We start from the raw sequence: 12,680 nt of genomic DNA, 5'->3' as shown, positions 1-12,680 counted from the left end.
TAAAGGTCGCAAAAAGTTGCTGAATGCTGTACGTTCTCGGCATCACGATCTGGGAATTTATGATAAAGGCAATTCAGCAATAGACCTGATGTGGCTGACGATATAGATAAAAGTATCCGAAAGCAAAATATTACTTAAGGTTATAGCTTAAGGTCCATTTTCCAAAATTTCGTCGTATTAAATTTTAAAGGCCGAAATATCCATGCATATTAATTATTTTTACGTTTTTCTTTCAACTGCGAGAACTAATCACTAACTAGACGTGAATTTAAATTCTTTACTTGTCAATACTTGTTTAGTTACCCAGATTAAAGGTGAAATTTATGATATATGAAAAATGGACCTGGCTATAACCTTAAGTATACCGAACCATTTTTTCATTGTTGATAGTTTGATAGCATAAATTTCAGTATGCGTATATCATCTTGAAGTCAAGACACCTGATAACCAGATATAGAGTTTCTTTACGAATGTTATTAGTCTGGGCATAATCAGCTTTTAATGTAGATTTAAAAATTATACTTTACAGCTCTCTTGCGTGAAGTGTGCAATCTAGTGATACAGCAGTGTACTAATTCGACAGACCCGTCGTCTATATTCCAAGGTGATGCGGAAGAGCAGTTACTTAAAATGAGAAAAGCTATCGGTATCTTGAATCATTTTATGTAAGTCATTGTTATTTTGTTGTTTCTTGCTACGTTTTTATCTGACAGTAGTTGCAAGAGGAGTCAAAGATTTCCAATTCCTTTTTATGAGTACTGTTTTAAAAGGATTTGTAGAATTGCTTGAAAGACGAAAACTTAAGAAGTATAAGTCAGTACCTAAGGAAAAAATTAGAAGTCCCCACCTATTATGACTATTATTATTACTATTACTATGCAGTAGTAATTTTACAGAGATACTTACGAAATGAATCGTGACAAAGTGCATACGTTCTTTCCGCCCGGCGTGATGCCGGTACGTTGGTCTTTCGACTTCGATCGCGTGTTCATGAGATTCAACGTGTACATGAAGCGATTGAAAATGATCGAGAACATTCTAGAGGCTACCGTTGAAATCATGAAACTAGAGAAGGTAGAATTCTGTGGTTTACGTGGAAAAATATTGAGCACTGAGTGTATAAAGGTACGCTATGTCCTTTTTGTAGTTTAGTATTTTCAACTAACTGCATTGTAAGAGGTGAGAATTTCTAGACTATTTGTTTTGATGTAATATCTTTCAGGTGTTAGAAGAGTACACTTTGATATATCAAAATCTAGGGAATATCACGTATGATCCCGCGGATCCGGAATCTGAAATTTTCTTCCTGATTATCATAAACATATGGGTGTACTAGAAGATGTGGACAGACGACTTGCATCATTGTTTTCACAGGGTCTAGACGAGTGCCATAATTTAGAGCATTTCTTTAAGGTAAAAACATTGCTTTTATTCAGATTGACAAAAAATGGTATATGGTATGCTGGATGAAATAATAATTTATTCCGCCAGTTTTTCCAAATTATCGGAGATCTGTTTCATCGCCCGTTAATTAAACAAGAATTGCAACCGAAATTGCCGATGCTTTTGGATTTCATGCACAGCAATTTGGATGCTGTAAAGGAGATATTTGATGAGGAAATGTCTGTAAGTGGTAATTCAATTTGTTGGTTTTATTTGTAATTGAACTATGCGTAGTATTTATTTGCGTTATACTTGGCATCAATAATTTGTGCAGAAACTAACTAAAGGTCCTGAGAGGCCGATGGTCGATCTTTATTTACCACCAGTTGGTGGCGTGCTTTGGTGGGTTAATAAATTGCGTCGAAGAATTCAAATGCCGATGGAAGATTTTATTCTGTTTGAAGATCCGTAAGTACATTGTATTTATTTGCGAGATACCTACTATTGTTAGAATGATTGATGCACTAGTATATTCACACATCTTTATTGTTTCCCAATAGGATAATAGAGGTGGAATATGCAATGTATATGAAACAAAAACACAATGAAATGTTAGGTTACTTGAACTCGCTGGAGGACAAACAATTCAAGCAGTGGTCTGGCACGGTGTCTCCGATTTGTAAGCTGCATTTAGCGAAGAATCTTATTTACCGAGATCCACCATTTGTTAGAAACAATTTTAGTCCTGAGGTAGGTGCTCAATCGATATAGTAGAGTTGTCGTTATTGTTCTTCTTGATATTGATTTTGGATGGAAGTAACCACATTTTACTTAAATATTACAGCTTGTTATGTTGTTGCGTGAAATACGCTACATGAAATATTTAGACAAGCAAGGTATACCAGCTGAAGGGCTTGAGCTATATGCTCGGAATGAAAAATTGCAGGTAATATTGATTGAAGATATTGAATAATTTATACGTTCGTAGTCCTGATTTTAAAATAATCGTTTATACGAACACATTAAGGCTATTCGTTTTAGAATCAAACACACTTGTTTGCTCAGTTTAATTTAAAATTATAAGTAGGATATTTTCCAAATCTCCTATTAGTAACACAATTTTAATAGAATTTGTAGCCGATTTTGACTTTATCTGTTGCAGTACGATATGAACCGCTTAAATCGCGCTATATCATGGTATAATGCGATCCGTGAAGGTAGCCACGAGACAGAAGTGGCTTTAATCGAGAAAGAGATTTATGCTATTGATCAACTCCTTGGTCGAGGGGTTGAAGAGCTAACCTGGAATGATGATTGTGAGTTTCTTATTCTCTATGATGATCTATGATTCCTTGTGAATACATGTAAGGAAAATCCTATTAATAACAATAATTTTAGCCATAGACAGAATAAGATAAAACTATAATTAAACTAATTTCGACCAAGTTAAGCTTGTTCTATGGAGTATGAGCTATAGAGTTAATCGAAAATTAAAATAAAACTTTATTTCCAGTTACCGAATGGATGGCAGAAGTATACGCAGCTATCAATACGCTGCAAGAACGAGTGTTGACTGCACAGAACAACGTGAAGCGTGGTCTGGCTAACATTGCCGCATGGGGGGACAAACCACTGCACAACCGTAAGGAGAATCCTGATAAAATGGAGTTGTTGGCTGTGAATGAACGACATCCTAGGTTTTTGAAGAGGTAAACAACTTTCTGGGACAAAATTATTGTTGTGTTATTTTTCAGTGTTTACTTAACTAAAGTTTAAAATTGCAGGCGTAGTGTGATATTAGACAGTCATCAGGAGTTCATCGATATTCTTAAGGTCAATTACAAGCTATTTTTCAACATTCAAGACGAAGAAGAGGTAAATTATTTCTTCATTTGCTCGTGCTTTGATCTTAGTTGGAACAACGCTGTGTATTTTTCCACGATTAAAAGCAACCTCCTACTTAGACCGGATAACACGAAAGTAAAACAACTTTTATTAAAAATAAAAAGTAAGTCACTCACTATTATAATATTCTGACAATAGCCAAGTTATACTAGTGTAGCAACGGTGTTAACTGTGAAATTATAAAGAAAAATAAGATTATTCATGTTTTATAATTTAAAAATACATCAATTAAGTCCTATGAAAGCGATAATGAAGACGATTGTTTGTTATTTTCAATTAAGCTAAAATGGTGCTTCACTAAGTCTATGATTCAGTTTTTTTCAGTCATGTCTATAAAATCATAAAACAAACTCAATAAAATATTAATTTCAGTATAAAAAATAACACACACGAAATACTAACACAGACACAAGTCACGTTCAAGTGGTGGCTAAATTAAAAAGGTCCATAAAACATGTACGCACAGCGAAATACACGCCTATTTAATTTGTCTGCAGTCACAGTCATTCGTTCATGACCGCATTGTAATATTGATAAATTCTATTGATAAAATTGCATCTTAATATTATGTTACCTATACCAGATTTCATCTAAATTCATTCAGCAGATTAACAGTTTGTTCTCACAAACTGTGAAACAGCTTCGCAAACTTTTTCATTCATAATATTAGTAGGATTAGTAAGAATTAGGATAGTAGGATTTTGCATTTTAATTTCAATGAGGACAAGAATTACTTAGGCTGAAGAAGAAGAGGAAGTGTTGGAAGAAGTCGATGAGTCAACATTAGACGAAGACGAGAAGCTCGCGCCGCCAAACTCGCTGCGATAGAACAACGACGCGAGGAGAGACGACTCATTCGGGAAGAGAAACAGAGGATGAAAGAGCTGCTCAGATCAAGTTTGAGAGGCGAGAGGCTCGAAGATTAAAGCGGGAAGCCAAGGAAGCGGAGAGAGCAGAGACAGGCGCTTAGAGATGCTGGTACGTTTAGTATTTAAGTACATAGCCAAATTGGTATTTAAATATGTGTTACGTCTATCACTATATTAATATACCACATAAATTATAAAATTGTATATATTTATTCAGGTGAAGAAATAGAATCGCCGGCCGAAGAAGAAGAGGAAATCGATGATCCCGAAGAACTTGCTGACATTGAAGCTGAAAAACGGGAAATGGAGGAGGAGGCGTTTAGAGCGGAGCGTTGGCCCGCCTATGTCAGATACGTTGATTCATTGGTAAATAATGTAGAAGTAACTTTTTATATACGGTCATTTGAACATTCCGGTGTAACACATTTTAAAATTAACTGGAATCAATGGAAATAAATTGAAATAAAAAAATTAAAATTGTGTATTATAGTAAATTGTAAATACATGTTGTAACTTTTATTAATTTATGGTAAACTTTTCGGACGACCAATACCTCAATTCCCCCATTGACCATGAAGGCTGCAAAGTTGTCGAAACGTCGTGAGAACATGTTAAGATAAAAAAAACTAAAACCTGAAAATAGTTACATCCGCCTAAACATAAGATATCATAAACCGCTGTTTGATAGACTACTTTATAAGTGCGTTAATTCTTTAGGTATCAAAACAAGTAATGAAAGCTATACAATCGAGCTTAGATTTGTTCGAGAGGCAAACCGACTTGGAGAAAGGGCCAAGGGTGGCATTTATGGAAATATTAGCAGAACTTAAAGATCCAGGTGAGATTGTATAATAAAGGGTCACCTACCCTAGTATGTAGTAGGTAAAAGTTAAACACTTACTTATTTTGGCATCAAATACTGTCTACTGATACTGTACCATTTACAATTCTTATAATTTTTTAATTATTTCGCTGGAATTGCTACGTTTATGCGAAAAGCTGCTCTCACGCTGACGTTCAAATATTTTATACAAATGAAAATTTATTATTCATTTGGTTCGGTTGCATTTTCTAGTGATTTAATTTTAATTCATGCTTAAAATTTCTAGATATATTTTCTCTCCATCTCTGGATATGGATGATGAAGACGGTCTGTACGATACTCTAAGAGAAATGATGAAGGATATGTTCCTCCAGGCTACATTGTTCCCGAGGATAGATCCTATAGTGCCGATACCTACGTATGAAGGTAAAATCCAGGCTCAATACCTGATTATAGTTCTTATTGTAATATTGTCACTTAGTATAAGAATAAAAATATTGATTGTAGATGACATTGTTGCCGAAGAAGCTATGATCGACTTGTACCACGAAATATTAAAGAGGATTGAAAACAGTATTAACGACGTGGTGCAGTACGCATCGGTTAGTGGTTTTATGTTTTGTTCAGCATACTATTAATTTCAGAGCACATGGATAGTATCGTAAATTATGTATTGCTAAGCAACAGTAAGAAGGTTTAATACTAATCGAGAAAATCCAACGTTTCTATACGCTCAATTGATTTAAGTTAGATATCAAGAACATCTATGTTGCAGAAATACGAAAATATACTTCCTTATGGATGGAAGACAGACAAGAAGTTTTAGCTGGGTTTCTGAAATACGGCCGCGTCATACCTCCTGAGGAGTTCGACAAGTACAAATATGAATATGGCACCGATCCACCTGAAGCTAAGCCGAAATTAGAACAATATCAAAAAGAGGTACTATAATGTTTATACGTTTGATTTAGACTTCGAATCTATGGTACAAATATGCCTCCTTTAAATATTTCTTCTTTAAAATGTTTTCTTCTATGTCCAATCTTATGCATCACTAATTAATAATATTATGTTGAGTTCATCTTTCTTTTTTTTTAAATTGATAGATTGATAAATTTAACGCAATGTACGATGAAGTAGCTGCACTACCCGGCGATTATCTTTGCAACGGCTGGTTAAAACTCGACCTGAGGCGGCTGAACCAAGCTATTATGAATATCGTTTGTAAGTGGAGTAATTTGTACAAACAGAACTTGAAAGATCATGTGCAAAAAAGGTAATCTATCAACAAGCGACAAGCCACAGCGCTATTTATTGAAGTTACTTTCCTTTTACTTTACCTATAAATTACCTTTTTTGCCTTTTTGACACAGTTTGGATGATCTAGAAGCATTCATAGCTTATGCGAGTAAGGAATTATCTGTCGAACTTGATGATGATGATTACGAAGGCTTGTTGAAAGTGATGGGCGTGCTGATCGAAGTGAAGGCGAAGGTTGACGCGGGCACCGAACTGATGTTCGAGCCGCTTAGAGATATTATCGACGTGCTCAAGGAGTACGGTGTTGACTTCCAGAGGAAACATACGAACAGGTAAAATATATTAATCATATAAATGGAGTTAAAATCTCACCATGAAGATATACGACAATTCAAAAATAATTTAACTAATCATAGTCTTTCTCGTCTTTTTTAAAAAGATGAAAATCTAAAAAAATATACTACATAAGAAAATACTTTCGACAAACAAATATCCTGGTTATTGTTATTTTTATAAAGTTATGTCCATTATTTGATTATGCTCGCAATTGGATGGTTGCAGCCTTCAAAACATCACCAATATTCGGTACATACTTTGGTAAGACTTAGGGATTCATTGCTTCAAATATGTTGACGAATCGTTTGAATTCGTTTATTTTTCATAGCTTACGGGCTGCATGGTTTTCTGCTGTTTTAATTTTAGAAGCTTGTCCATTAGCTTATAATAATTATAATAGTTATTTTCGTTTTGCTTACAAAAAATGAGTGTTTTAGCTGGACGTTCTGCCAGAGCGTTGGCGTAATCTGGTGAAGTTAGCGACAGTGATGAAGAACAACGTGGCGCCGTTGCAAGCTGCGCAGGCGGCGCTGATCGCCAAACGAGTTGCCCTTATTAACCTGCGGCTTACCATGTACAGAGAGCAGTTTAAGCTGAAGGAGGTAGTATCTCTTATGATTTTACTGCAGGGAATTAATCCTGTTGTCCTGAACGTAGTTTTGTGTTGGTTGTGTATTATTTGTAGGCTTCTGAGATATTTTAGGTATTTATTCCCCCGTCATAAATTTTGATAATTATTTTTAATTCTTTATTGGTATAATTTTTAGATGTTGTTGGAAATCTGCAAAGAACCGTATAGTCAAATTGATAAAGTTCACCAGGAATTGGTTGGTTTCGAAGATATAGTGGATTCGTTGAAAAATCGTGTGCGTTATTCGATATACAGCCACCAGATGAAAAGAATCTAAAGCAATGTCGACGTGAATTAAAACTTATTAAGGTATCTAGGAGATTATTAATTTATTAATGATCAAAAAAATTATATTATTTACAAAGATCATTTAAAAATCAAAACAAATTTAGACAAAACCCAAATTTTTTTTTGCCCATAATAATATGCATATTAAATGTTTATTTAGCAACTGTGGGATTACTATCATCTCGTTATGGGCACTATCGAGTTCTGGAAGAAATCGCCATGGAAGAAGATAGACGCAGACGGAATGGACCAAGAGTGCAAACGATTCACCAAGGATCTACGACAGTTAGATAAAGACATGAGAGTTTGGTTAGTTCTTTGTGATATACGTTTTACTCATACTTATTTTTTTAGTATATCAATATAATATACTATTATATGGAATTGGCTAAACAGAAGTTGTGAAGATCAATGACTGCAGATTTTCACGTACTTCTCGATTGTAATAAGTAAAAATATTGGAAGAAATCTGATGTTACAATGTTTTTTATCAATATAACAACTTCTAGGGAACCGTACGCTGCAATAGAGTTTATCATAAAGAATCTGATGACGTCATTACGAGCAGTCACTGATCTACAAAACCCAGCAATCAAAGATCGGCACTGGATCGAACTGATGATGGCTACAAAGGTAACATATTTTTTTATATTAATTTAATTTATGTAAATATGTTATATAATGTAGTATTTTATTTTCTCCATCTAGAAAACCCTTCATGCATATATCAAATCCATTAACCCAGAATATGTTCATACATCACCATCAATAGCGTCATGTAAAAGTACACTAAATACAATCTCGTTCGAAGACATTTTGAATGATTTTAAATCGTTAGAAGATTTAGCTGGTTCTGTAGGGACTTTCAGTATCGAGGAAAAGGATAAAAGAACCGAAGAAAGACTATGATAAATATTTGCAATTGCAAGATTTTAGAAGACCAAAAATGCAAGAGAGTCGCACTGTTAATAAATTCTTTAAGTTGAATAAGTCGTACTCACTGCAAGAAATGAAGGAACATGGCTTTGAATTAAAACAAACACGAAAATACTCTATGCAGCAGCAGCTCTCTGACTATCCTCAGATATTATCAGAGTACATACTGTAGATTTTATGTACTAGATTAGTGTAAATATATGTATATACTATTATAATATGGTAAGTCCTTTATGTAAATAACATTTTTCTATGAATTCATCATTGTTAAGCTAGAAAGTTAATGACTAATTATCATTCTTAACTTTGTTTATATTTAAGTTTAATGAGAGAATTTGCTTTTCACTGGCTTCTTTTTAAATATAAATAAGGCTAAGCAATTACTATCTAGACGTCAAATAAATGAATGGGATTAAATTAGACGCACGGTATACTGCATGTTTTAGGTCAAATTCAATATCACCGATGATACAACTCTAGCTGATTTGTTGGCACTGAATCTGCACAAATATGAAGAGGAAGTGAAAACTATTGTTGACAAGTCTGTTAAGGAAGCGGCAATGGAGAAGACGCTCAGGTGAAATAAATACGATGCTTTTATCGATTCTATTTAATTTCATTAATTGTCTACAAACATCCTGCCAGTATAAAATTTGAATTTTCAGAGAGTTGGAGGTTACTTGGGCTATCATGGAGTTTGATTACACAACGCACGATAGAACTGGCATCAAATTGCCTAAAGCAAGCGAAGAACTTGTGGAGACCTTAGAAGACAATCAGGTAGATACATTTAGCAATTTCCTTATAATGATGAATTTATTTTTCGACTACACATCAATATTTACAAACATTTGATTGATTTCATAGAATCAAGTACAAAATATGATGTCGTCCAAATTCATTGGATTCTATGAAGTTGAGGTCACGGCGTGGCAAAAGAAACTCGGAACTGCCGATGCTGTGATAGCACTATGGTTCGAAGTGCAAAGAAAATGGCAATACTTAGAGAGTATTTTCGTGGGTTCTGACGATATAAGATCACAGTTGCCAGAAGACTCCAAGAGATTTGACGGCATTGATAAAACTTTCAAGGTGGGGATTACCTCATTGTTAGTAATATTTTATATTACACTGCTAGTTATAATGCCCCTTTAGGAATGAGAGCTATTGGATGGAATATCCTTTAATGTGCTTGGAAGGCTGCTTGCAGGCAACGAAGGCTTTCTATTGGGAAATATTTTAAGATAATCATCAATTATATCTAATCTTAAACATTACTTTTACATATAGTTATCAAAAATGTATTTGATTCTGTAGGAGTTGCTTAAAGACATTGCAGCTACTCCGAACGTCGTGCAAGCGACCAACAAGCCGGGCCTGTTAGACAAGCTCGAGGAGCTGATGAGGGCGCTCAATTTGTGCGAGAAAGCTCTCAACGACTACTTGGAAACAAAGAGATTGGCGTATCCTCGTTTCTATTTCGTTTCTTCTGCCGATTTGCTTGGTAAATTATTCGGTTTCCTGTTTATCAAGTTGTATATTCATGTTATTGCCGAAAATATTGAAAACTAGATGTTGCACGCGTCTTTGCCTAGGTTAAAAGCATTTCTCATTAAAAAGTCCCTATATCGTTTACCGATATACAAAACCGGTATAATGATACCGACCCATAGTGCAATCTGCACGATGCGAGCGCTATCTATTTAAAAATAAAACAATTGTTTCCTGCAGACACACCAAAGTTACTGGGATAAAAGGTAGCATAATATGTGTTAGTCCAGGACATACTCTTTGTGGGCCAAATTTCATCAAAATACAATATTTATTTCTGAATTAAATTCTCAAACATCAAATATTTGCACAAACTTTCGCTTTATACTATTAGTTAGAACTAGCATAAGATGTATTTCAATTTTATATTTTGAAAATCATAAGACGTATAAAAGAAATATTAACTGAGTTTACAATTATTTTCAGATATCTTGTCGAACGGTAATAATCCGCCAGCTGTATGCCGTCACCTCACCAAACTGTACGATAATTTGGCAAAGCTTGTGTTCCCTAAAGCTGGCAGCAAACATGCGTTTGAGATGATATCGAAAGAGAACGAAGAACACGTTCCATTTAAAGCACCCTGTTGCGACTGTTCAGGAAAGGTGCGGCTAGGAAACATTATTTCTTATTTTCTGATGTAGATACAATGTGACCAAAACAGAACAACTTGACACTATTATACGTCCTCCGGTAACTTATGATAAAGTCTTCTGGAACTCAACATTATGGAGAAGTTCTTAGGACAGTTTTTAATCTCTAAAATATTACTGTTAATCTTTTTTATACGACCACAGCAAAGTGACCCCAATGACTGATGGTAAGTGGAGAGGAGTCCATAGAATATCGTCTGACGAGAGCCTTCCCTCGATGGTCAACACAATTATGCCGGGTTGTTGGAATTGGATATATACAGTCTGATCCCGGAAAGAGATACTTACGAGGGTCACTATGGCGGGTTTTAACACCTTGTGTGCGGTGGTCCGGGCGGATATAAAATATGTCCTACCACCAGCAAATCTTGAGTGTGATTTTTCTCATATAAATGAAATGGTTTTAGGTAGAGTTATGGCTAAACCGTGTGACTGACTGCATGCGGTACACCCTCCGCGACATATTCGAGCACTGCGTGAAGTCGTACGAGGACAAGTCCCGCGACGAGTGGGTGTTCGACTGGCCCGCGCAGCCCGCGCTGGTCGGCACGCAGATCTGGTGGACCACGGAAACCAACCAGGCGTTCGAGAAGTTAGAGGAAGGTCAGCCAAATTTGCTAACCCTGCTATTATTTGTTGAAGTATTTATTATATGTGATAACCTTAAATTATTATCCTCAGCCGAGCTCTGGAAAAATATATAAATTTGGCCTGTAGTCTGGAAATGACTACTGCTTTGAGATATTTTTCTATCATTAACGTTGCGCTTTAATATATTGTATGTTTGTGTTATGATAGCTGCTTTCATATGAAACTTGCATTTTAGGAAAGCGTTTCTACATAATTATATTATTGTAAATACCCTACATTTTTGTTTAGTCTTTAATCTATCATATTCTTCTAGGATACGAGAACGCCCTAAAAGATTACCAAAAGAAACAAATTGCTCTAGTTGAATGCGTTGATCGTACTGTTGTTGGGAGACTTGACAGTCGGCGACAGACAGAAGATCATGACCATTTGTACCATCGACGTACATTCGAGAGACGTGGTTGCCAAGCTCATTGTCGCTAAAGTGGAGACTTCTAATGCATTCCAGTGGCAGAGTCAGCTGCGGTAAGTGCTTGACACGGTTCTTGCGAGATTAATGTAAACTATATTGTTTACCGCAAACCTATCCTCATTGTGGTCGTCAAAAGTTTAACATTTATCAATATCAATTATCCAAAATATTAAGAAATACTTCATATGACTTTTTTTATGCTTTACACTTTTTATCGTATAAAATTTCAATAAATATTATCGATTGCTTGGCAATGTTTTCAGGCATCGATGGGATAATAATCTTAACAACTGCTTTGCTAATATTTGCGATGCGCAATTCCTCTATGATTATGAATATTTGGGGAACACGCCTCGTCTTGTTATCACACCACTGACTGATCGATGCTACATTACACTGACTCAGGTACCTGTTTACACACTCTAAACTTACTAACATTATACCCCCATCATACATTATTACTGAAATATATGCTGTTAATAATTTTAATATAATTTGTTTAGTTTTAGTGGAATTTCAGGCATAGAAAAATAATTAATATTGTATAAATAGTTAGTCCCAAAATTATTTCATTTTGTATTTTATTTTGATTTAAATTAAACAATAGACCTGCTGATGTCCATGGGCGCCAGTCAACACTTAGCCTCAGTTGGCTGGAACGAGCTAACTCTTCTCTATTCGGAGGCAATAAAAAAAGTTACTATAGACCCAACGTAAACATTTGGCCGAATTACAGAGTCTTCACTTGGTAATGGGTGGTGCACCAGCGGGACCGGCCGGGACTGGCAAAACGGAAACAACCAAAGACTTGGGCAGAGCCCTCGGTATCATGGTCTACGTGTTCAATTGCTCCGAACAGATGGACTACAAAAGTTGCGGAAATATTTACAAAGGTGATCTTCTTATAAGTATTTTCAATAGAACCTCATTTGTTGTTGATTGTTTTTTTTTACATATCCATTGTCCGCATTGATTAAAAGAC

General features: G+C 35.3%; 1 pseudogene; it reads left to right on the top strand.

Moving 5' to 3' along the window:
- The first annotated feature begins 529 nt into the window (after positions 1-529).
- Positions 530-12,591, top strand: LOC119193115 (annotated as a pseudogene).
- The last annotated feature ends 89 nt before the right edge of the window (positions 12,592-12,680 follow it).

This window comes from Manduca sexta, unplaced genomic scaffold (genome assembly GCF_014839805.1).
Source record: "Manduca sexta isolate Smith_Timp_Sample1 unplaced genomic scaffold, JHU_Msex_v1.0 HiC_scaffold_3612, whole genome shotgun sequence".
Lineage (NCBI taxonomy): Eukaryota > Metazoa > Arthropoda > Insecta > Lepidoptera > Sphingidae > Manduca > Manduca sexta.
The sequence above is the reverse complement of the archived record's forward strand: the minus strand, read 5'-3'. Positions and strand labels throughout refer to the sequence as shown.